General features: G+C 41.4%; 1 protein-coding gene across 3 annotated transcripts in view; it reads left to right on the top strand.

The window, feature by feature from the left end:
• The window catches only part of znf536 (zinc finger protein 536), a 278695-nt gene that overhangs the window by 121499 nt on the left and 129696 nt on the right, over positions 1-27500 (top strand). For all 3 annotated transcript variants that reach the window (XM_077620102.1, XM_077620101.1, XM_077620100.1), the window contains one exon: positions 16554-16629. The gene's annotated coding sequence lies outside the window, so the exon portion shown is untranslated. The remainder of the gene's footprint in view (positions 1-16553; positions 16630-27500) is intronic.

Below are 27500 nucleotides of genomic sequence, written 5' to 3'. Positions count from 1 at the left end.
TATTATTTAAAAAAAATATTTTTATTTTTTGTATATTTTATTTGTATTATTATTATTATTTTATTTGTATTATTTTTTTATTTTTTTTATTATTTATTATTTATTTTTTATTATTTTTTTATTTTTATTATTATTTGTTATTTTTTTATTATTATTATTATTATTATTTTTTTTAAATGAACAAAAATAGTCAGTTGCGCTTTGTATGTATTTACATAGTTAATTTTACTTCACTTTTGTTCAATTTTGGATCATTTCCTATTGATTTTGACGGACTTTCCGGGATACTACTGCTTCGTTTGTTGGTCCTTGCTGATTTTGGGCCATTTCCTGGTTTTGGGGCCATTTAGGGGCATTTTAACCTTCCCAATGATCTCATTGGCTGCCATCGAAAGCAGGAAGCCAATGAACCAATGTGATTGGCGGATAGGAAATGTAGCAAAGTGCACATCCGGTTTTGCGGCATTTCATTGCGTACGAACGAGCGGAAAAACCGCACGGATCGGACCCCCGGCCGGCGGGCCACTTCCGGGCCCGCGAGCCGCGCCTTTGACGTCGGCGGCTTAAAAGCAAAGCGAAAAGTTCGATTGGATAGCGCGGACGGCGAAAAAAAGAGGAACGGCGCGTGCTCACGGGAGCTTACAAATGTGATGTGAAAGCGTTTACATTCCGCGCCAGGGTTAAAACCACAATAGCGGGCGGGATATTCTAGCGCTTCGGGGAGCGCGAGCGCCTTTATCGCCCGCCCAATTACATTTTCTTTGACAATACCTCCATCGGAATTCCGAGTCCGCTTCGGACGGACGGACGGAGGAAAATGGACGAGGGGGGCGGGGCTATGAAAGACAGCTTTTTAGTGTGTGGGTTTTTCCCCAAAAAGGAAACGGCGCCGCGTTAAAACGTGGATTTGAATCAGGCCCTTTTCGCTTTATTGACATTTTTAGTGGATTTACCTACCAGTCACTTCCTGTTGATTCACTGTTACAACTTGTGCATTTTGGACCATTTCCTGTTGATTTTAAGGGCGTTCTGAGGTCACTTCCTGTTGGTTTAGGGTTGGATTTTTGGTTGGGTTTTCTCTTTGTTGATTTTTGGGTTAGTTGTTCATGACTTTTGGATTGTACTCTTGTTCACGTGTCACTTCCTGTTGATTTTGGGCCATTGGCGGCTGCGTTTCTCTGGATTTCATGTCACTTTTTGTAGTTTTACGGTCCTTTCTGGGCACTTTTTTGTTGCTTTCTGATGAAATGATCTCTCGCCAATCGATGACCCAAATAATCAATCAGTGAATATCTTTTACCATATCATTTTAGTGAAATATTTATATTTTATTTTAGTGAAATATTTATCTTTTTACCATATTATTCTAGTGAAATATTTATGTTTATACCATATTATTTTAGTGAAATATTTATCTTTTATTTTAGTGAAATATTTATCTTTTTACCATATTATTTAAGTGAAATATTATCTTTTATTTTAGTGAAATATTTATCTTTTTACCATATTATTTTAGTGAAATATTTATCTTTTGAAGACATTTTTTTAAAATGACAAAAAGCAGATAAACTGGACATCTAGCGTCTAATCTCTCGTAGCTTAGCTCGGCTACCGTGAGCCACGGCGCCGTCCTTCCCGTCCCTTCGTCCGTCCGTGGCGTGCTTGTTAGCTGTCTTTGTTTTGTCCTTAGGAGCGACAAAGCGTTGACCCGCCATGTCATTTCCTCCATTTTGTGTCCCACTTGGCTGAAAACTCAGGAAACAAAAGAATACATCAACAAATAAACAAACAAACAAGCCCAAGCAAGACTGCTTCATTCAACTATTTGGCCGTCGACGCCGTCCAATTCGTGTAAAATGGAGACCTGGCCGTCAACGCTCGCATTTACGCACAGTTGACGGCGCTTGGCGTCCGATCCGTTTTGGCGCTCGTCCTTTTTAGGGGACATTAACGGTCCAATCTAGTCTTAAAATGATTTAACACGAGCACATATCTGAAAAAAACGCTATTTTTCAACCTCTATTTTGAGTCGTGAGTCATTTTCAAGAAAAACGGCATTTTCCCGACGACCGTTATTTCCGGTGAGCTCAAATGTGTCATTGAATCCCCCCAAAAAGTGAAGCGCAAACCAAGAAAGGTCGCCGAAGGTCACGACAAGGCCCGTTTAAAGTCTCAGCGGGCCCGCGGGAAGCCCCCGGGCCGCACTTTAGCATCCTCATTGGCCACTTTTGCCGCCTAATTGCAAACAATCGAGGCGTGCGTAACGAGCACTTCAGGTCTTTCCCTCCTTCTCCTTCTCGTCGGACTAATTGTGGCGAAAGGCGGCCGACGGCGAGGAAGAAGGAGGGAGGAGGACCACGCGCTCGACGCGCTCGACGCCGTCGGGATGTTGTCCTCCGGACGAGGCGCCCTTGATAAATTGGCTTTGATAAAAGTGGCGGCAAATGGCGCCGCACCTCTATTAAGCGCCGCCGCATTTGTCAGCGCCGACGCGAGTCAAGCGGAGGGTCTTAATGTCACGCTGGCGTGGAATTAAAGACTCCATCCAAAAGGCCGGCGGCTTTCTTTTTCCAGCGCTGTCCACGCGTTTTGTCATCAGTCGCTCTCCCGTCCAAGCAAGTCTCGGCGCCCGTTCCGGCGATACGCAATTTTCAACACAAATCGAGTACGTGTACGCACATGTAGCGGGGTCTCTACTTATGGAATTTGATTTTTTTGTACATAGAGACGCATTGCTTAGAGCACTGGTGTCAAAGTGGCGGCCCGAGGGCCAAATCTGGCCCGCCGCATCATTTTGTGCGGCCCGGGAAAGTCAATGATGAGTGCCGACTTTCTGTTTTAGGATCAAATTCAAATGAAGAGTATAGATGTAGATTCAATTTCCGGATTTTCACCCTTTTAAATCAATAATTGTCATTTTTAAGCCATTTTTTCTGTGTTTTTAGTTCAAAAATCATTTTGTAAAATCAAAAAATCAAAAAAAAAAAGCTAAAATAAACATTGTTTTAGATCTATTTTTAATCAATTTTTCTGTTTTTAGTTCAAAAATCATTTTGTAAAATCTAAAAATAGAAAAAAAGCTAAAATAAACATTGTTTTTGATCTATTTTTAATCAAATTTTCTGAGTTTTTAGTTCAAAAATCATTTTGTAAAATCTAAATAAATAAAAAAAAGCTAAAATATACATTATTTTAGATATATTTTTTAATCAAATTTTCTGTGTTTTTAGTTCAAAATCATTTTGTAAAATATATATTAAAATAGCTAAAATAAACATTGTTTTAGATCTATTTTTTAATCAATTTTTCTGTGTTTTTAGTTCAAAAATCATTTTGTAAAATCTAAAAATATATTTAAAAAAAGCTAAAATAAACATTGTTTTAGATCTATAATAAACTGAATATTCAGGGCTTTTAATCCACTTCTTTTAATCCATTTATAATTTAAAAAATCTAAATATTTCATCTAAAATGACCCACGTAAAATCAATTTGACGTTAAAGCGGCCCGCAAACCAACCCGAGTCTAACACCCTTGGCTTAGACGTTAAATCATTGATTTTCAATGGGGAAAATGACTTGATCTTGACCCCAAATAGTTTGACAAAAATGTTATTTCTTCTCTTTTTGCTTTCAAGGGGATGCCAAATCACGTTGAGAAAGTGCAACACATAAAATACTCAATAATAATGCCATTAAATGCATGTTAGCTGACTTTCAAGTGGAATGTGATTAGATCAGGACGTTGGGCATCCAGTAGTTAACAGGAAGTGACCTAGTGGGACCCCAAAATCTACAGGAAATGATCCAAAACGTATAGAAAGTGACTTGAAATCAATAGGAAGTAGTAGCCGGAAGTGAGCCAAAATGGACACCGATAGACGTCCAATTCATTTAAAGTGGCAGTCTGCCAAAAAGCCATCTTTCTTTGCCAGTGACGGCGCCGGGCGTCCAATCCGAATGGACCGGAAGGCCATTTTGAAAGAAAAAGAAACAAAAAAAGTCCAAAGAAAGGATGTTTTCAGCAGACGCTCGCTCCCAAATAAATGGCCGCGTATTTGCTCGCAATTAAACAAATATAGCCAAAATAAATCCAAGTTTCCTAGCCGTGTTTGACAGATGGCGCTGTGTTCCGCCTTGTTGACATTTGCGTCAATGTCCGACAAACACTGACGAAGGCTTTTTTAACCCGTTTTTTTAGACATTAAATCCAAGTGCCCGTGGCGTCCAATCATCTCTCTGCCGTCCATTGAAAAGAGTTTTCACTCGTCCTTTTGTCATTCGCGCTCATATTATGTTACACTTTTCATTGTTTTTTTTGTGTAATGTTCACCTAGATCACAGGTGTCAAAGTGGCGGCCCGGGGGCCAAATCTGGCCCGCCGCATTGGACGCCTTAACAGACGTGTGTTTGATTCCGCGTGGGTTTTTTTCATCAATCTGCAACGACTCGTTTTACTTGTGCGTGTTTTCGTAGTTATGCGAAACCTTGCGGTTCCCTGATTGGCTACTTTGGAAGAGGTCAGTCATTGCCCGCCGTCCTTTTTCCCCCTCCAATTTGGGCGACCGCTCGCTCGCACGCTTTTGTCGCCGGAGGTAATCTGCCAAGTGATCTTAATTACGGAGGTTCGGCGCCCCTCCCCCTCGGTAAACCGCAAAGACCCCCCGCCCCCGCCGCCCCCGCCGCCCCCGTTTCCTCGCTGGGCTTTTTCCGCCGCCGCGGCCTCGTTATTGGCTAACGAGGTCCCAAAAAGGAACACTATGTTACGTTATGGCACAAAAATATATCTTTCAATTTAAAAAAAAAAATACATAAAAAAAATTACAAAAAAAAATAAAAAAATACAAAAAATAAAATAAAAAAGTAATATTCAAAAATAGGGTAGTGGGAGTTGGATAATGAGCAACATTTTGTGGGAAAATTTTAAATAAAATAAAAACTTTAAAAAATAAATCATTTTATTTTATCATTACATATTTAATTTATTATTGCATCTCTAAAATATAATGATTAATACAATTCATTTCATTTGAATAAACAACAATAATATATTTTATGGGAAAAAAATATAAAACTGTATACTATAATTATACTCCTTTACCTCAGTTTTAAGAAATAGATGTACTATAATTTTTTTAAAATAAAGTTTGCTTTTCATTCATTCATTTTCCGCCCCTGTTATCCCTCCGGGGTGCTGGAGCACTTTTCGGCTAACCACTGGCAGTTGGCACCATTTACGCGTACACGTAACTTGGATTAAAAACATGTTAAAAAACAAAAACAATACATTTGATGTACTCTTCCTTTTGAATTTTTAGGTAGCCTCAATTGTTCATGTGGCTTTTATTATTAAAGGTTTGATTAGTACGAGCAAGCAGATGGCCGCTACATAAAACATGCTAAGCACATGATTAGCATTCTCTTCTCATGGTATATTGAAAATAGCACACGACGACGACTTGTTTTCCACAACATAGACATTTAAAATCATCACTTCTAAACACCAAAAATCTATCAGATGACTTGGTAATATTTTAAAAAATATATATTGTGTTTAGGACCAGAAAAGTGTTCATTTTTTGGACTCAAGTTGGAATATATTATAAATAATGAAGAAAAATGAAAGGAATAGTGACAGATTTTTCATTATTTAGTGGTGTATTTATTTTAGTAGGTGGGGCTTGATTAAAAAAAGAATCTAATTAAGTTGTGACTTTGTAATGAATCCATCTGGATTAATCACATTATGGTATTAGTCAGTTTTGTATTTTTGTTTTTTTATATATAGAGAGAATTTAGTGAACGACTGAATCAAATATAGACACGCGTTAATCATTAAAAAATGTGCTTCTTCAGATTTAAATAGGAAACAGAGTAAAAGAAAACCAAGTGCTATTGGAGGACATTTTTTTCTTCCCTACGACCTCATTGTTTTTAAATCAATCAATTCAGTCATTCACTTCACTTTTGAATGATGTACAGACGCTCCCCTACTTACGAAGGAGTTAGGTTCCGAGCGATTGTTCATAAGTTGAATTTGTTCCTAAGTTGCTCAGTGCTATATTTTGTATTATAATTTATGTTTAAGGCCTATATAAGTATATTGAAGGTTTATATAAGTGCATTTGTATGTTTAAGGCTAGTATAAGTAACATGCATTGGTTTGTACTGAAAAAAAACACACTTAATAAAATGGAGAGAATACATACAGTACTGTATACATACATTAGAGAGAGAGAGAGATTTACTAGAAAGTGGCCGAAAGAAGCTATCTAATGACGATTGCAGTTTTCTTCTTTTTTTCATCATAAATGATGCGGTAGCACTGTATGGCATCATTCAATTGATTGGCAAACTTTGTGCAATGTTCAATATTGGGGTCCTGCTGCTCGATCTTTATGTTTTTAAATGGTACTGACGGTCGAACGATTCAAGTTGTATTCCCGTGCAACGCTCACCACTTTCTCACGCGCATCAAGCTTCGTTATTATTGCCACTTTGGTTTCAAATGAAATGGCTTGCCTCTTCCTTGCACCCCCCTCAATAGAAGCCTTTCGCTTTTCACCAACCATATTGAATAATGGCTGCACGAGATATTTAATGATACAAATGAAAAAGGTTCTTTGCACACTGGAGATACATTCACGCACTTCCGCATTGCAACGAAGAAGAAGAGATGCTGGGTGAGCTGAGCTCTCACAGCGCCAGGCGTCGTCGGTATTAGCGGCGGAAAGAAGCACTACTCGGAAAAAGGCGCGCAATACAAAATGGAACTTACGAACATTTTTGGACATAAACGCAATTTGCAGACATGTTCGTATGTACCGTTGTTCGTAACTCGAATGTTCGTAAGTAGGGGAGCGTCTGTATTGTTAAATACATTTGTTTTTAAAATGGAGAAAATGTTTTTTTTTCTCTGACTGACGTGAACAATTTAGTAAAACGATTCCTCAAGTTTGATTGCGCGTCCGTCAGAGTCCAGGTGCGGACCACCGATGGTCGGCCGTCGTCATCTCCGCGATTCCAAGTAGCCCCGCCTCCTTCGCCACGTTCTTTTGCCACGGCTCGGAAAATTGCAAACAGATGCAAGTCAAGTACCTGCAAATAATCTGCCAAGACCCATTTTAGAGTACGCGCCAGTCGTTAAGGGCCGGCTCGTGCGGTCGCCCGCGTCACCGGCACCCCCGCCACCAGATGGCTTCTGGATTCCAGCAACGCGCCTCTCGGATTAGACGTCGGGCGCCGTCGACGGCGGCTGAACTCGGGTCCCCAGAAGAACTACCGTATTTTCACGACACTGGATTATAAGGCGCCCTGTCTATTTTGGAGAAAATTTAAGACTTTTAAGTGCGCCTTATAGTCGTGAAAATACGGTGGTCAATCTGCATTTATTTTGATAGTCAATAAACCGTCTAAAACGCCAAATTGTAGAAATGCTTCATCGTTCAGCATTTATTTTTCCCATCCCCAAACAGTTCGTATTCTCTTTTAATATTTCGATGTTTTTTAATCTTTGTTTATTTTTCATTGGGTCACTTCCTTGTTCATTTTAGGGGTGTTAAAGGTCACTTCCTGTCCATTTTTAGGCATCACAGGCTCACTTTAACCAATTTCCTGTTGATTTTATTGCATTTTTAGGCTCACTTCGTGTTCATGGGTCATATGCTGGAGATTTCCAGGCTTTTTCGGGTCACTTCCTGTTGATTTTGGTTCACTTCCTGCCCATTTTTTGGGCATCACAGGCTCACTTTGACAAATTTCCTGACTTTTCTAGACATTGTGGATCACTTCCTGTCGGATTTATGGTATTTTGGGGACTCCTCTTGTTCATTTAAGCACACTTCCTGTTGATTTTGGATCATTTTCTGTTGATTATTATCATTTTCTGTTGATTATTATCATTCTGCGGTAGTCCTGTTGGTCCTTTCCTGTAGACTTGTTTTAGTCTTGTATAGGCCACTTCCTGTTCCGGTGTGGGTCACTAAAGGTCATTGAAACTGAATGGGGCCATCGGTTGAGGTCAAAATTGGTGGAAGAACTGTACATTTTTGTCAAAAACATTTGCATTTTTTGTGCCTATGGACATGGATTGATTTCCAAATGATGGGAATGTTGGCCGGGATACATTCTAAATACGGGATAGGGATTGGACGTCTAATGGCGTCAACGGCGAGCCAGACGAACGGTTCCAATCAGTTGGCTCGTGAGCCGCCGTGAAGCTTTGATTATTTAGTCCAAATCATTTTGCGGCAAAAAAAGCGGACCTCAAAGGCCGCTTTTTCTTGTTGTTCGCTCACAGATGTGAAGTTTTCTTCTTTAAAGCTCCCACTAAGTGTTTGTTTGCTTTCCCTCTTTTTCTTTTTCTTTTCTTTATTTCATCCGCCGACCAATTAAAGAACGTTTTAACAAAGGTGCGCCGGCAAACTTTCATCAATCGGCAAACGCTTGAACCGGAGGTGGCGCCGACAACAAACGACAGACGTTTTAAGCGCCTAAACAAACAAACAAAAAAACACTCAAAAAAAAAACCAACACCCCCTACTTGCCTAAAAAAATATAAAGTCTCGCGGGGCCTTCAAACAAAACGCCGTCATTTGAATCGTTGTTAATTGTGAGAGCGAGCGCACAACAAACGGCCTTTCTTGTGACAATTAGACATTGCGCGTAATTGGGAGCTTCGCGACGAGGCCGTGACAGATTGACGAGTTCAAAAAAATAGGAGAAAAAAAGACGAAACTTTGCGGTTTGTGTCGCCAAATATCCGGCGATGGTATTCCTGTCATCTTTAGGTTCGATCCCGATTTTTGTCATTCAATATTGTGCAAAAATAATAATCGTATGCACATAAAAGTACATTTATAGTGTTTTTCTTCTCATTTGGCATTAAAAGGGAACATTTGAACGACGTACTGACATTTTTTTAGCTTTTCCTGCTTAAATGAAGGATTCTGCAATGAAAAAAACATCTCAAAGTGCTATAATGATTATTTCGAAGGATGATGACAAGTCGATTAAGGCAGATTTTGAGGCACGGCGGCTCCCACACTGCCAACTAGTGGATGGGAATGGAAGTGCAGCCACCTATTTTTCATTTATGCCTAAAACACAGGTGTAAATATCATTTCAGACAGATTTTGAATTCATGCGAGGATTGTGCAACAATAAAAATAAAAATAAACTATTAATTTCTACATTTAGAAAAACGTAAGGTTAATGCGAAGCTTTTTAAAATCATTTCCCGAAAACTGGCCAAGTTTTCGACAAGTCGATTAAGGCAGATTTCGAGGCACGGCGGCTGCACGCTACCAACTAGTGGACTGGAATGGAAGTGCAGCCACCTATCTTTCATTTCCACCTAAAACACAGTAAATTTTAGATGGATTTTTAATCGATACGAGAATTGTGCAACAATAAAAAAACTATTAATTTCTACCTTTAAAAAAAATGTAAAGTTAATGCGAAGCTTTTAAAAATAATTTCCCGAACACTGCCCGTGAATCTGTCACGCTAGATCGCCGTTAGCGCTCGTCTTTTCGGCGACGCTAGCCGCTTTACCCCGCGACAAGCCCCTCCCCCCGGTCCGCCGATGACCTCACGGTGACATCACGCCTCCTCGCTCTCACGCACGCTTTTTCCCAACTCCAGTGTGACTTCACTGCTTGTTATTTCTAGCATGTGGCGAGCAGCTGACCGGCTTAGCGTCCCCCCCTCCACCCCAAAAGACCCCCCCCCTCACCCCCCACCCATTGAATAATAAGGTGGCCTATTGTCCCGGCCGGCGAGCCCACCCTGGCTGCGGTAATTGCGGAGGAGGTGGTTACAATTACATTAATGACATATTTCATCAAGCGTGTTTATGCAGCGTCAAGATGAGGCCCAACTTTTTGTTTTTGCACTTCCTCGACCCCCCCTCGCCATCTTTTTTTTGGCGCTGCTTTTATGAGCGGCGAGGGAAAGGGGCGGTGCCCCCGAAGAGGAATTACGGCCAGTGTGTGTGTGCCTCGCAACTTTTTAGCCCCTCCCTCCCTCGCCGCCGCAAATGTTTATTTGAACAGTAAGCTCGTGATTTGAATATTTGTAATCCGCGCTTAAATTTACAGACCAGATGAACTTTTTGGCACCGAGCGGCAACCATAAGCAGGATTTTCTCAAAAAGCTCGACAAAATTTTAAGCCCCGCGCCAGCCTTATATAATTTTACACCACGCCGCCGCCGAGGGGAGTCGCCAAGACGCGTTTGTGTGTGCGTGCGTGCGAGCGGCAAACAAAGCGGCGTCGCTTTTATTTACATTAGCCGCCGTGCTAATGCTACCGTGCGGCAGACGGCGGAGCAGACATTTTGTTTGGCAGGCGGCGGGGACGTAGAAAGGGTGACAAAATCGAGGCGGGGGACCGGGAAGGCGGGGTTTAACTGATGGCGATGGATGTCGGGGGGTGAAGGTAGAAATTGAAGAAAAAAACGGAACTTTTTTGGGGCTATAAGGACTTTTTTTTAATAATAGTGTTGAGAATATCGTATGGCTGCAGCCCGGATTCATTTTTTTTTCATTTTCTAGTCTAGTAAAGTGAATAAAAGCAAACCAAAACCCCCCAAAAGAAGTTATAACCCACACAAAGAAGTGGAAAAGTGATAAAAAAAAATTCACCGTTGCCCCTTCCAGTGCAAATAACATAAAACGCAATGTGTGTTTAGGATAGGCTTATTGAAATTGACAACTGAAGGACGACGGGACTTTTAGTTACGTTTTCTGTTGTGCTATGGCACAAGTGTCAAAGTGGCGGCCCAGGGGCCAAATCTGGCCCAGCTGCATCATTTTGTGTGGCCCGGAAAGTAAATGATGAGTGGCGACTTTCTGTTTTAGGATCAGATTAAAATGAAGAGTATAGATGTATATTATATTCCCTGATTTTCCCCCTTTTAAATCAATATTTTCATTTTTTAAATCCATTTTTTTGTTTTTAGTTCAAAAATCATTTTGTAAAATCTAAAAATATATTTAAAAAAAAGCTAAAATAAACATTGTTATAGATCTATAAAAAACTGAATATTCAGGGCTTTTAATCCCGTTCTTTTAATCCATTTATAATAAAAAAAATCTAAACATTATATCTAAAATGATCCGGCCCACATGAAACCGAGTTGACGTTAACGTGGCTCGCGAAGCAACCCGAGTCTGACACCCTTGTTCTATCGCATTGAAATGGTTTGACGTCTGAAATGGCGACGCCATCTTTACAGTCCTACCAAAAAATGTTATATTTAAATCAATGAGGAAGCCGTCGCTAATCCAGGCCGCTTAAGTCAATGCGACGTTTTGCAGAATATGGCGTGGAATGTCTGAATCCATGGCACTCAAATACCAACGTCCTGTCTAATCGCGTACCATATGAAAGTGCACGCTCATTCATTCAGGTGTCTGCGTCCTCACCATGTGTATGTGAGAGTGTGTGTGTGAGAGTGTATGTGTGTGAGAGAGCACCGACATATCGCGAGCGTGTGTGTAGACAGCAGTTGGGCGAACAGATGAATGAGTGGTTGGCCTCGGTGGCGGTTGGCACTTAGCGGCGTGAAAAAGCTTCTCTCCGAGGCCATTAAAATATACATTAACATACGCGCAGGCTGTTCCCATGTCAGCTCAGTGCTCTGCCCAAAAGCTTCTGACTCGGGAGGGAGGGAGGGAACCCACACCTCACTTCCAATAGGACAAACTTGGGATAGTACCAAAGGAGAAGCCCCCAAAAAATGTTTTTGAAAATATATATATACAACAATAAGAGTTGGTTAGGGCGTTGGCCTCGTGGTTTTGAGGTCGAGGGTTCAATTCCCGGTGAGTTCTGACCTTTAACTGACATTTCCTGCTCGGGTTAGGGTAGGGCTAGGCTAATTGTACGCTAAATTGGTTGTTTGTCTCGTTATGCCCATTCGGGGGTCCCCTGCACGCTGCCTATAGTGGGCTGGGGTAGGCTCCGGCACCCCCATGTGTGCATAAGCGGAACAGAGAGGTCGTTGAGTGGTTAGCATGTTTGTCTCATGGTTCTGAGATGGACGGTTCATTACCTGGTGGGTTTTCTGCTTCTTATATATGACAGTAAGAGGTGGTTAGGGGATTTGCCTCGTGGTTTTGAGGTCGAGGGTTCAATTCCCGGTGAGTTCTGAGCTTTAACCGACATTTCCTGATCGGGTTAGGGTTAGGGCTAGGCTAATTGTACGCTAAATTGGTTGTTTGTCTCGTTATGCCCATTCGGGGGTCCCTTGCACACTGCCTATAGTGGGATGGGATAGGCTCCGGCACCCCCCATGTGAGCATAAGCAGAACAGAGACAGAAAATAAGACGAGAACGATTGGACAAAAGATGCACACGCGCACGCGGCGCGGTGGAAGAGCCGAGCGCACACCCGCACAAGCGCACACCCGCCCGTCGAGGGAGCGTATAATCCCGAGCAGGTTGGTGTGTCTGGCAACGGATTTTGGAGGGTGCGCGCGTGGTGGGATGTAATTCATTTTCCATCTCTGTTCATTAATCATTGTTAAAATTAGTGATCCATTTCTTCCACTCTGCCATCTGCACTCAGCCTCCTCACAAACATGAACGTCGGCCTCCTAATCACAAGTGACAGGGCCTCCAAATAGCTTTTTTTCTTCTTCTTCTTCTTCTCTCTTTCTCTCTTTTCTCCCCCCTCCTCTTCCTTCGTCTTTCCTTCCACACCGTCACACTCCCACCGACCGACTGACCGACCCACCGAAAGACGGATTTTTCTTTTACCGTTTCCGACCGGCACGAGCATGTATTGCAGGGGTAGGGAACCTATGGCTTGGGAGCCGTATGTGGCTCTTTTGGTGGTTGCATATGACTCTGAAGGTATATGTGACTCACCTGTGAGTTGAAAATATGGTCCCGAATGCACCAATAGGAGCGTCACGCCGGTACTGTGGTGTTGACATTACATCTAGCATTGCTATTTATATTTTTATTAGTCTCTTCAACATGCATACTCTCATTGATACTCATTGATACTCCTTGATATTCATTGATACTCATTGATACTCATTGATACTCATTGATAGTCTTTGATAGTCTTTGATAGTCATTGATACTCATTGATACTCATTGATACTCATTGATACTCATTGATACTCATTGATACTCATTGATAGTCATTGATAGTCTTTGATAGTCTTTGATACTCATTAATACTCATTGATACTCATTGATACTCATTGATACTCATTGATACTCATTGATCATTTGTTTTATCATAAAAAAGGGAAAACACAACCCCTGTTTTTTAATATTTATTGTAAGTATTTTTTTAAACTTGAATTAAAAAAAGGGAAAACACAACCCTTGTTTTTTAATATTTATTCTAAGTATTTTTTTAAACTTAAATTAAAAAAGGGAATTTATTTAGTGATAAAATATTTATTTATTTAAAATATATTATTAAATATAAAACAAAAAGGGACACAAAGGGCCATTATGTTAATCGTTATCAATTTAATTATCTTTAAAATGGGAGATTAGTCACCTTTTTTACTTTGGGTAATCCTCGATGTAAGCAAATGTGTACTCAATATTTGTTAAAGTATATTTGTTAACACGGCCGCCCTGTGGAAGAGTTGACCTTCCTCTTCCCAGTTGATATGTTTAGTATTTTTCAAATATGTTTTTTTTCCATCTATATGGCTCATCCGTGTGATTGGTCATTGATTTCACCTGTTGTTCGCCTTTCTTTCTTTCTTTATTTCCCTTCGTTGTCAAATGGTTTCTTTCCTCCGCTCTGCTTAATTCATGTCACCGGTAAACCAGTCTGTCGTGATATCCCATAAATACATTTTTTCGCACAGTAAATAAAAATGGGGCGCTCATTTTGTGCGTGTGTGTGTGTGTGTTTGCTCTCGGCACAAATGCGTGTTGAAACTTGGCCCATCGACTGCATATGAGACAACGGTTCCCTTAACAGATGTTTATTGCTCATCAACACACCGCAGAACTAAAATTCAGACATGCCAAATTAAAAAGAAAAAAAGCACACGTCTACATGGCACTTTGTGCAGCATTAGCATTGCTACATTGGAGCTCACATGCTATCAACTATAGCTATCTTTTTTTTCCCACCACAACGCACTCGTAAACGGAACAAACACTTAAATTAACTTGGATTAATATATACAGACACTCAAACATACGTTTAATGTAACTTTACAAAAAAGTGAATTCTAATTTTGTTGTACGTCACATTCGTCAGAAAAATGCAGAGGTCAACAGTGAGTGTCACATTTTTCAGATTTCTACACTATGATCGCCTTCATGTGATCGCTATTGTGAAAAATCAGATTGGCAAGAAATATAATAGGCAAAAATAATATTAATTTGGCTCTAACTTGGTGACTTGACAAGCTAGCAGTCATTTGCCATCAAAATCAATGCTTTTGCATTGCATTTAGCAGAGAACCTTAAGGATATTTGTTTTTTTTTAGCTATTTCATACATCATTTTAATAAAAATATTAACTCATTTACAAATATGTATATAAAAAAGATCATATTTACTTTTTTTATCATTTAAAATATTTTCAAACAACCATATTTCAAACAATCCGAACAATTTAATCCACCATCACAACATTCGTCTCACGGTGGTCCGCCAATGAAGCGGGAGGGTCGGCATCGCGGCCATCGTCGTCAACGAGTTAAAAGCCGACATCGGAATCCGCCATATTCTGCGGCTGCCTTATTTGTTTTCCATTCAAATGCGCGTCGCGGCGTTGTTGTCGCACTTGACGCAAAGATGGGCTGTCAATCAAGCGCCGTCTCTTAAAAGTCGTCCCGCTAACGACTGCCTCGCGGGGAGTGGGGGGGGCGCAGATGTGGCGGGGGGGCTTCCCTGCGCGGGGGCCACCCGCATGGCGTACAAAGCCATCCCGTTGCCGTAAGTCACAATCTAAATTGGCTCCCAGGGGCCTCCGACTACCTTGTTCACCAAAGGCGTGGCGTACTTGAGCGCATATGCTAGCGTAACCTGAGACCGCTCGCTCTCTCTTTTGCGAGTCTTCTCTGCCATCCGCCAGGACCGTTGTTAGCGTGGAAATAGTTAGCGCAACATGGGCAAACTACGGCCCGCGGGCCATATACGCCCCGTTATGCCTTTTAATCCGGCCCCCCAACGTTGTCCAAATGATTATATTATTTTTCCAAGATGGCGCCGTCACGCGGAAGCCTGTGGCAGTAGCTCTGTCCACTTTTATTTATTTTTCGTGTTTTACAGCCCTTCTATCTTTTTTTTGATGCAAGCAAACCTTCCGCCTTCAAAACCAAGCTGGTTTTATTTTTCAAGCAAATATCAGACAAGTCGTTTGCTCATTTCCCCCCACTGGTTGCGTTAAAAGAGGCCCCCGCATGTGAAAAAATACAGGAAATCATTGGATGACCTGCATGGGCAATTCTGCCGTCGGTTTTGTGATTTTGGACAAACTGACACTGTTTATGTTTCATATGTACTGTTAAAGGATGCAGTTTTTATATGTATCGTATCTTGTGCTGACCCGGCCCACCCGCCTGTCAATTTTTTAAAGTCAATGTGGCCCCCCCGGGCCGAAAAGTTTGCCCAACCCTGAGTTAGCGCCTGCCTATTAAAGCCACAAACTAGATGTACCGTACGGCTCTCCGCTAACCCGTGAGCTAAAATATGGAAAGAGATCCGACTCCCGAATGCACCAATGGGAGCGTCACATTAGCACTGTGGAATTGATTGCACCTCTAGCACCTTTTTAATCCTATTTTATTTTATTAGACTCTTCTACATTGATTAGCAACAGCGCAACAATGTTGTCAAAATAACTTTTGTACTTATTATTAATGACTAAAAAAATGCCCTTTGCTGTATTTTTACCTTTACGTTCTGAGTATGGCTCTCAAGGAATAACACTTGAAAATATGAATTGTTTATGGCTGATTTAGAAACGATTTGAAATTGACAGCAGGGAAGTCCCTGATGGCTTTGTGTGGAAATGGGAAATTGGGCCCCATCGTGAGAGCGGAATAGAGTAAAAAAAAATGTATTCATTTTATTTTGAAGTTTTCGCTTACTGGTTGCCATTGAAGTTTTATGATATGTCATGTATTTTTTCCCAGTTTGTCTGGGCCTGCAACTCACACTCAAGTGCGACCCATGCTTTTTTCTCTCTCTTTCTGTCCAAAAAAGTCTCTTGTTACTTTAAAAAAAAATCTCTATACCGTATTTTCACGACTATAAGGCGCACCGCATTATAAGGCGCACCCTCAATGAATGACACATTTATTTTTTCCCATATATAAAGCGCACTGGATTATAAGGCGCCCTGTCTATTTTGGAGAAAATGTAAGACTTTTAAGTGCGCCTTATAGTCGTGAAAATACGGTAGTTTTAGGAAAAATTCTCGTTCCCAGTATTGTTTACTGTAAGTTTGTTCTTGGTTTCTGATCCAATCAAAAATGGTCCTCCTCAAATTGACTTTTTTGTTTGTTTTTCTGTCCGTGTTGAAACGATTTGACTGAAAATGTTCTTCTTTTTGCAGTTTGGCGTTGCCCCTCCCCCCAAGTCCCAAGTTCTTTTGGAAAGTCAACCAGTTCGCCATCGGTGTCCATCAAAAGGTAGGTTCAATTCTTTCTTTTACCACCAGTGCTGTGCGGCAATATCGTATTGTTTTTTATTCCTGGATTATGAAAAATAAGATGCCAATTTAATATACCGCAGTCTTAAAAGTCAAATCCACTCCCAATTTTTAGTAAATCATGAAATATTACAATTGAATAAAGCATGTATGCTGTTTACACTGAACAGTTTTAGGTTGCAGCACTACTTGATCGAATTAACCTTGGCGACCGGTCCATTTAGCGTCCATTCAAAAATAGAGTGAGGGAACACCACCATAATTGTTGCATATTTTTATAGCCAATCATGAAAAAGGTATCGTGACACGCCGACCCATATGGTGATAGACCCCGCCCCCTTTTTGAGTTTTAGGTTGCAGCACTACTTGATCGAATTAACCTTGGCGACCGGTCCGTTTAGCGTCCATTCAAAAATAGAGTGGGGGGGAACGCCACCATAATTGTTTCATATTTTTATAGCCAATCATGAAAAAGGTATCGTGACACGTCGACCCATATGGTGCTAGACCCCGCTCCCTTTTTGAGACTGATGTCACTTTCATCCACGTTGACCCAATAAATTGTCGATCGGATTGAACGACTATCACGATATCGGACGTCCGTGTTTCTCCCCGCGACCAATCGCAACGCTCGCTGGTTTTCCCGTGGAAAGGGTGTCGCGTGGTGGTCTTTGATGTCACTTCCTGTGTGGGAAAGGCGATGCGACGATGACACAATCTGGTGCTCATATGAATAAAATATGGCGAGTGAGTGAGTGAGTGTTGCATTGTGGGATTGTTGTTTCCTGCGTTTATTGTCCTGGAAAGAACAACATGTTCCTCGGGGTAAACTTATTGGACAAAGCGCCTGGTGAAAATTAGGAAATTAGTTTGTTTGGGAATTTATTTTTAGATCAATGAGGTCATCTTATCGTTTTTTTTGTGTTTTAACCATTGATGCAACTACTAGTCTTTATTATTATGATATTTCTGGTAATGATGTTATCATTCTTCACCCTTTTGAATTTAGATTGAACCAAAATAATCTACAAAATAGTGTTGATGAAGATATGGGTTATTATATAAAGAATTCGAGGATACATTGCATTTAATGACCTAGATTCTCATTAAGATAATTTTTAATAATTGTTTTAAAATTGTTATTGTTGTTCTTGGTACAGTGAGAAGGATAGGGATGGATTGGTATATATTTGATAAAGCAAAATGTTCAAGGTGATTGTATTCGGTTGGAGTCATGTCGTCGTAAATATGAATATTATACACGGGATTGGAGTGAGAGAGTAGAAAAAAATGAGGGGTGAGGAAGAGGGGGAGGAAGAGGGGGAGGGGCTCTTGAGAAGAGGGAGCTGCGCTTTGTGAAAATTGATCTGCGTTAAATTCCAAATCAATACAAAGCTCTTTTTTCGCTCTCTTTTTCTCTCTGGGAAAGAAAAGAGCAAAATGTTCAATGCCAACCAAGCGTGTTTAAAACAGGAAGACCTTTTTATCTCAGTCAAATCATGCTCGCGTTCGCAAATCAGAATAAAATAACATTTTTACACTTGAAATGGAAGGTAAAAGTAGTAGAATTTGAGATGGAGAGAAAAAAAAGGCTAATAGTACCGTATTTTTACGACTATAAGGCACACTTAAAAGTCTTAAATTTTCTCCAAAATAGACAGGGCACCTTATAATCCAGTGCGCCTTATATATGGAAAAAATAAAATGTGTCATTCATTGAGGGTGGGCCTTATAGTCGTGAAAATACGGTATATCCAAATGAGTGTATTGTGTTAAATGAGATAGTAAATGTGTAAATAAGGCTAAAAAGATGTGAACATTTGAAAATAATAATTAAATCATAAAAAACAATGAGGACCTCCAAAAGGCAAAACCACATAAAAATATACAATTACCGTATTTTCACGACTATACGGCGCATCGTATTTTTAGCCGCAGTGTCAGTAACGAGTGTTATTTTTGTATTTTACACACACAAAGGACGCACCGTTTTAAAGACGCAGCCAGGCATGGCATATAATGCTATTTCATTATTTTAAACACCCCGGCGAAATGCGTCTAATTTTACTTCTATTAAGCACATTTTATTACTATTAAACCACTAGTTATGTGTTACTTTGTTAGTAGATGGCGAATTAGAAGAAATAAAACATTTTTTCCAATCCAATATCCTGTTTTTGGTGTTTTTTCAGAGGGTTGGAACCAATTCATTTGTTTTTAGTTCATTTCAATGGGAAACGTCCACTCGAGTTACGAGAAGATCGTCATACGAGCTCAGTCCTGGAACGGATTAAGCTCGTATGTCGAGGTACCACTGTAAATGAAGTATCTCTAAAACTCTAGAAGCAATAGTTTGATGTTTCACTTAAAATTGCTGAAGAATATGTAGAAATTGGCCCCATAGATACATTAAAGTGTATGTATTTGCCCCATTAAAGTGTAGCGTAGCATTAGCAAAGTCTGCCAATGCTAAAACTATCAATACATGACATTTCCAAATATGTCAGGCTTCCTGAAATAGCCAAAACGTCCATTTTTTTTCTCTCTCTCTCCACGACTTTTTGTCCTCCGAAGCATCTCCGGCCTCGGTTAGCGACTCGGCGGGTATAAATAAGACGTGATTGGCATCCCGGCGGAAGTCTCTCTTCTGACAACCTTCATTTGCGGGACAAGTGTCACACTTGGCAGGAGTTAACCACCGTCATTATTTATATATTTTCTTTTTTTTTTTTACATGGCGGGATAATGATTTAAGAGCTTTTGCGCGCGTCCTAATCAGCACCCGCGGATTACGGGAAAATCAGCGTGGCAACCCGCGAGCCACGCCGACGCTTGCTCGCCGCTTTGCTGGTTCGCCGCCGCCGCCGCCGGCCCTCCCGCTTGAAATGGGTCGGACCGTGGGCACGACGGGGAACGGGGTCCGGAGGGGAGGGGGCGCATTTTTTTTTTGCTGTAAATGAATTGACTTCCTGTTTAGAGAAGCTAACTAGAAAGCAAAGGAGGGAACTTGTTATCCGGGGTCCGCTGGCCTACATTCCTGACTAATTGTATAATTGCTAAAGCTCTCCAAATGAGCAAGGCAGGCCCACCCGCCAAACCCAAAAGCACCCGACCCCCCCAATGCCCCCCCACCTCAGCCCCCCCGACCGACTCCTCCCCCCGGCCCCCCGACGCCCCGCATCCAAAACGCTGGCTGGTACGCTGGCTGGCTTCAAAGCAAAAGCGCTAAAGAGCATTTTGGGACCAATAATTATTTCGATAAATGGATATTATTCCCCGAATCGCACCGCTTCGACGTTAGTCCGATTAGCGCAATTCTACATGATTTTTTTTCTCCCCCCAGCCATGTCATGTGACTTATTTTTTCTCCTCCGTTGCCATTTACAGCGATTGCGGATGCCAAAAATAATGATTTTGATGGGCGATTATTTTTGCTAACAGTCGACGGACCAGATTATAATTTTTATTTTTTTTTTACGTTTAAAGCCACAGGTTTCCACATTGTTTTACAGTATGTTAACACCCTAAAACAAGATTTAACGTCAACTTGATTTCACGTGGACCGGACCATTTTAGATATAATATTTAGATTTTTTTATTATAAATGGATTAAAAGAACTGGATTAAAAGCCCTGAATATTCCGTTTTTCATAGATCTAAAACAATGTTTATTTGAGCTTTTTTAAAAATATATTTTTAGATTTTACAAAATGATTTTTGAACTAAAAACTCAGAAAAAAACGATTAAAAAATTACCATTATTGATTTAAAAGGGGGGAAATAAGGAAATTTAATAAACATCGGACCATTTTAGATATAATATTTAGATTTTTTTAAAATAAATGGATTAAAAGAATTGGATTAAAAGCCCTGAATATTCCGTTTTTTATAGATCTAAAACAATGTTTAGTTGAGCTTTTTTAAATATATTTTTTGATTTTACAAAATAATTTTTGAACTAAAAACACAGAAAAAATGGATTAAAAATGACAATTATTGTTTTAAAAGGGGGGGAATCAGGAAATTTAATATACATCTATACTCTTCATTTTAATTTGATCCTAAAACAGAAAGTCACCACTCATGCATTACTTTCTCGGGCCGCATAAAATGATGTTGCGGGCCAGATTTGGCCCCCGGGCCGCCACTTTGACACCTGTGCCCCAAAACATGTAAAAACCTTCAAATCAGCCACTCCGCAATGTAAAGGAAAATTGAAATTAAATCTTAATTTACTACAGATAATTGCTAATAAACAAATTGTAATTGGACATAATTATAGTATATGTAGAGTATTGAAGTATACTTGTTAAGATAAGGCGGAAACATAGTATTTGTTTTGATATTGAAGTGTTCTAAATGATAACCGTATAACTGTAAGATGTCCATTTTTCAGGGTTGCTTTAATATAAAATGAATAACGCAAACTATGCGTACATATGTCTAATAAATAACGGAATATTTACAATTAAGTATCGAAAAGGGAGGATAGGGTAGACTTGAAGCCGTCAAAAATCGTCCATGAGGCCACCAACTCACCCGGACGCCCTCGGCCGTCGATGGCGAGCCGGCGCCACGACGCCGGCTGTCTCGGGGTCCAATTGAATTGTGGGAAAGCGGGCCCCCCGCCGTCCCCCAACGGCTAAAACCAAGCCGTTAATGAACGCCATCGATCGCTCAAAATGCGATTTGCATAGCGGGCCGGCGATCGATGCGTTAACCGATTTCTGGCGGCCTCGGCGGGCCCCCCCCGCCTTCGGCCCCGCCCCCGCCCCGGACCCTCTCCAAATGCGATTTCCTGCGTTTCAAAGCCGGCGAGAGAAGGGGAAGCTAATGCCCATCGATCGTCCGCCTTCGCCCGCGAATACAAAGCGTTTGATTAGCCCGCCGCGGCGTGCGCACGCACACGCCATCGCAATCTTTTACACTTGTATGACAGATTGGAATTGGGGGGGGGGCTAATATGCACGCCTTTTCCGACCCACCCCAACGGCGTTCCCGTCCTTCGACGTCAATAAAAGTTACGGCCACTTTTTATTCCCACGTGGTCGGCGGCGCTTTAAATACGTCCGCGCGTCCGTTTCGGAGTGGATTTTTATTTATTTCTTTCCGCCTCTGATTTATTTATTTATTTTTCGGCGTTAGCGCAGGCAAGGTGGCATCTCCGCAGGGCTTCGTTCCAAGCGCTCGAAGCGAAAACACCACGTGGGATAAAAACAACAAGAGGTGTTAAAAAGAGCAATATGTTGTTTTTTATCCATTTCCTCTTAAAATAGCCTTTGGATTCGTCACCACGACACCCGTATACTTTCTGTGCCGTTGACGGGGATAGAGGTTCCCTCCGTTTGGACTGGCAGGCCGGTATTGATGAACTAAGAGCAGAAAATGAACCCAAATGATACAGGAAGTGACTCTGGAATAGCCCAAACTGTACCCGAGGTAACCCAAAACCAACAAAGTGACCCGCAAATATTGTAAAAAACAACAGTGAGTGATCTGCAAATTATTTAGTCTCGACATGAATTGGCCAATGAACAGGAAGTGACCCGACAATGCCCTAAAAGCAACAAATGTACAGAAAAGGGCCTAAAACCGACAGGAAGTGACCTGAAATATCCTGGAAAAAAACGACAGGTGTGTCAATAAAATGAAGTCTCCAGGAAATGGCCTAATACCAACAGGAAGTGACCCAAATGATACAGGAAGTGACTCTGGAATAGCCCAAACTCTACCCGAGGTGACCCAAAAGCAACAAAAAGTGACCCACAAATACCGTAAAAACCAACAGTGAGTGCTCTGCAAATTATTTAGTCTCGACATGAAGTGGCCAATGAACAGGAAGTGACCCGACAATGCCCTAAAAGCAACAAATGTACAGAAAAGGGCCTAAAATCGGCAGGAAGTGACCTGAAATATCCTGGAAAAAAACTACAGGTGTGTCAATAAAATGAAGTCTCCAGGAAATGGCCTAATACAAACAGGAAGTGACCCAAATGATACAGGAAGTGACTCTGGAATAGCCCAAACTGTACCCGAGGTGAATTGTCGATATTTTTGACCGGCAAAACTTTCCACCGGAAGCCAAAGCGTCGTCGTCGTCGGAGACGAGCGCCGAGCGTCCTCCGACTCCACAAAAGGCTAATTGTTTTAGCCCAGATGTTGCGGCGGCGGTGGCGGCACAACAAGCAGGATACAATGTTCCTACTGAGCTGATGAGCCCAATCAGTGAAATGATTAAAAATTGATTTTGTCCCTGTAATTACAGTATGTAAACTACTTAGCCGCCATTGCAAAGGAAGTGATTTTCTAATTACGTATATACTCTGGTGTCTAATGATTGCTTTTTTTTCAAGTAATGAAGAGAGGGTCCTAACGACTCCGCGGTGTTGTGTTGTGGAGGGTGGGGGGGGGGGGAATGGGAGGGAGGGGAGGGTAAGGGGTGCAGGAGGTGGAAGGGAAATGATTGGGGCGGGGGGGCGTCGGTGAGTAGAAACAGCAGCGGATACAAAAGACACGGAGGGGAATTGTAGGTTTGAAGGCTATCGCTAACGCGCTAAATGAGTTTCCGCTACAGATCTAGTCGGCTAACATCAGGAAGCGGGCGAGAACAAACATCCGACCTGTACGCACGCTGAAAAAGATGACGACATCCCCCCACCCGCTATTGACGACATTCAATTCAACTAAAAAACTGTTGGCGCGTAATGATGACATCACAGAAACTTACGGGATAAGTCGACACAATGCCAAACGACTTTTGTAGAAAGCGTCAGTAAAAAAGCAAAATAAATGCACGAGTGAAAGAGTTAGGTGACATTGAATTCGACTAAAAAACTGTCGGCGCGTAATGATGACATCACAGAAACTTACGGGATGAGCCGGCACAATGCCAAACGACTTTTTAAAGAAAGTGTCTGTAAAATAGCAAAATAAATGCACGAGAGTGAAAGAGTTAGGTGACATTCAATTCGACTAAAAAACTGTCGGCGCGTAATGATGACATCACAGAAACTTACGGGATGAGTCGGCACAATGCCAAACGACTTTTGTAGAAAGAGTCTGTAAAAAAAGCAGCCTATTTCCGGGTTCCGGTGCGCAGTGACTGCTGGGATGTATAGTTCTTACACGCTACACCCACACGCTAAAAAGACGTTTTTAAAAAGGCAACGGAAGCAAAACTGAGTTGGGTTGTGCTTTATTTAGCTATTTTACAACTTACTCACGTCATCATCACCCACAAATCCATCAAAGTCCTTATTTTCTGTGTCCGAATGAACAATTGTCCAAATGAGTCATCAAAAACGCTGAGTTTTATACGTTCGTCCAGGCGGCCATAATCCATTCGCCAATAGTAGCTAGCTGGTAGCTAGCGTAACTTTTCCAACGGTGCTTTCCATGCTTCGTCAAGCTGTGTTGATGTCGATGTATACAGGCCACAATCCATCGGGTTTATTGACAAAAGAATTACTACATATCCCAGCAGTCACTGCGCAGTACTTTGTCTACGGGAAAATAGTAGAGTCGGTGTACCCTATCAACTGATTCATTTGATTTTATCGTGATAACAATTTTAGTATTGGTCCATATACAAGACGCACTGGATTATAAGGCGCCCTGTCTATTTTGGAGAAAATTTTAGACTTATGTGCACTTTATAGTTGTGAAAATACAGTACTACGAAACCTGTTCTGTGAGCGAATGGCAACTTCCTCACTGGCAAGCAACAATATACCATCGCCATATGACATCCCTATTATCGATGATAATTTTGAAGTGACCGCCGTCCCTGAAAGGTCTAAAAAAAAAAAAAAAGAAAATGAATGAGAAGCTCCCAAACAGACTAATTGTCATTTGACAATCTGCCTTCAAAATCCTTCAAATTCCATCCCGACCAGTCCAAATGCAAAATGACCAACGCGTTCCATCTTTAATTGGCATCGTTCCCGCCAATCGCTCTCGGCGTTTGACCCTCGCCCGTAATTGTGGCGATAACGGCCGGAGGTCAGAGTGCGCGGCCATCACAAAAGCCTCCGCCCTCCTTATCTTCTCGTTTAATATTCCCGCTTTGATTCCCGCGACTCACTCGCTCGCCGTGTTTTGCGGCGGGGGTAGCTCAACCCCCCCTCCTCTTTTCCCGGGAAACCCGGCTAACTGACAGGCCGCCAGATTAGGAACGCGGTGGCGGCGGCTTTGAAAACGCCGCCAGCCCGTTGGAGGAGACGTCCTTTAAGGATTCAAGCGCCCGCCCGACTGTGATCTTCTCGTTTTGTACCTTTTGACACGGATCGGCGGCGGCGGCGGCGCCTCGCTGACACTCGTGTTTAAAAAGTGACAAGGAGCGGTAGTGAGACGTGGCGGACGGGAACTCCGCCACATGACCGCCTGCCACTGCCGGTAGAATAGACGCGGCGGAGGATTTTCCCGCCCAAAACTTCGCCGTGTTTTCTCGCTAAAGTGCGCCGTTCGTCCGAACTTTCGGCTAAACCAATCAGGGACATGTTACGTTACGTATACGCCGTTTTTGGCCTTTTGGGAATAGGATTTTCTTTTTCACCTTTTATTATATTGACGTAGGACTAAGGCACAGGTGTCAAAGTGGTGACCCGGGGGCCAAATCTGGCCCGCCGCATCATTTTATGTGGCCTGGGAAAGTCAATGATGAGTGCCTTGCGACTTTCTGTTTTAGGATCAAATTAAAATGAAGAGTAGAGATGTATATTAAATTTTCTGATTTTCCACCTTTTAAATCAATAATTGTCATTTTTTTAATCATTTTTTTCTGTTTTTAGTTCAAAAATCATTTTGTAAAATCTAAAAATGTATATAAAAAAGCGAAAATAAACATTGTTTTAGATCTATAAAAAGCTGAATATTCAGGTCTTTTAATCCAGTTCTTTTAATCCATTTATAAAAAAATAATCAAAATATTATATCTAAAATGGTCCGGCCCACATGTATAAATGTATATTAAATTTTCTGATTTGTCCCCTTTTAAATCAATAATGGTAAATTTTTAAGCCATTTTTTTCTGTATTTTTAGTTCAAAAATCATTTTGTAAAATCAAAAAATATGTAAAAAAGCTAAAAAAAAACACATTGTTTTAGAGCTATAAAAACTGAATATTCAGGGCTTTTAATCCAGTTCTTTTAATCCATTTATATAAAAAAAATCAAAATATTATATCTAAAATGGTCCGGCCCACGTGAAATCAAGTTGACGTTAAAGCGGCCCGCCAACCAACCCGAGTTTGACACCCTTGCTCTAGGCCACTCCGTAGCCAAAATGGAACCTAAAAGTCACGCAGATGTCAATCAAAAGATAACTCCCCAAACCCTCATGGGTTAGCCACGCTAAGCTAACGCGTACCGTTAGCCCGCCAGTCATTTTGCTTCTGAAAAGGCGAACGGCGTGTTTTAAGGGCCCAATGAATTTAAGTGCGGCGAATAGGATGTTGCCACATGTTTTACCAAAGGAAATATAATGGCGCCCTATTATTAGATCACATTAATCACGCGCGTGCCAAAGGCAGTGACAGGCGCGCTGAGAAGGATTGAAAACGCTGGTAATGGATATAAATTAGCCATTGTGCGATAAAAGGATTCCCCCTCCTCGCACACAAGCCCGCCGAGCCGAGAAGGTAAAGCCAAATAAAACGCTCAACGCTAGCCGGACATATTTGCGCGCGAGCGAGCGTCTGTCATAAAAGAAGGTTATCGGCGTGGGATTAACATTTTAAAAGAAATCTGATAGTGACAGCGAGGAGGAGAGGAAAGGATTAAAAACAGATTAAATTGCTCTAGAGTGAGTGATAGAGATGAAAGGAAGGAAGGAAGGAAGGAAGGAGGTGGGCGGGGGGAGGACAGGAAATGGGGGCGGGGCCGGGATGTTTGGACGCTACTCCGTCGGTCCAATCGAGCGCAACTCCAGATCTCGTTACTCGGCCATCCATCAATATTTAGCGCGTCGATATTATTAGCTTTTGTTGACGTCGCTACAGAAGGGAATTGAACCTCTACTCATTCAATGCCAGACCGTTTTCAGCCAATCACATGCTTCCGTTTCGCGAACCCCGCCTCCAAATCTCGTCAAATTCTTTCATCCGTCGCATCGATATTATTAGCTTTTAATGACGTCGTTACAAAATGGCTACCTCTACATTCAAAATATTCATCTTATGGAAAGCTTTTGTTCCAAGATACAAAAAAAAAATCACCGAATTTGACAGCCAATGAAAACAAAGCCCTCGTTTTAAACGGAAAAACTCATTTTCATTCACAGCAGACGCGATTGGACGTCTTATCATCGTCAATGAGTTAATTCCTTTTTAATTGACGTCATTTTTTTCCGCAAAAACCGAACCAACGACCAGTTATTTAGTAAATGATTGTGTCAAAACTCCCCTCGAAAAGCCGCCCTCCCACTTCAAGTGAATTGAACCTCTACTCATTCAACGCCAGACCATTTTCAGCCAATCGCGTGCTTCCGTTTTGTGAACCTCGCCTCCAAATCTCGTCAAATTCTTTCATCAATATTATTAACTTTTAATGACGTCGCTACAGAAGCGCTAACACTATATACAAAATATTCATCTTACGGAAAGCTTTTGTTCCAAGATACAAAAAAAAAATCACCGAATTTGACGACCAATGAAAACAAAGTCCTCGTTTTAAACGGAAAAACTCATTTTCATTCACAGCAGACGCGATTGGACGTCCATCACCGTCAATGCGTTAATTCCATTTTAATTGACGTCATTTTTTTCTGCAAAAATCAAACCAACGAGCAGTTATTTAGTAAATGATTATGTCAAAACTCCCCTGGAAATGCCGCCCTCCCACTTCAAGTCAATT

Source organism: Stigmatopora argus, chromosome 2, assembly GCF_051989625.1.
Source record: "Stigmatopora argus isolate UIUO_Sarg chromosome 2, RoL_Sarg_1.0, whole genome shotgun sequence".
In the NCBI taxonomy this organism is placed as follows: domain Eukaryota; kingdom Metazoa; phylum Chordata; class Actinopteri; order Syngnathiformes; family Syngnathidae; genus Stigmatopora; species Stigmatopora argus.
This window is presented reverse-complemented; position numbering and strand designations above follow the sequence as displayed.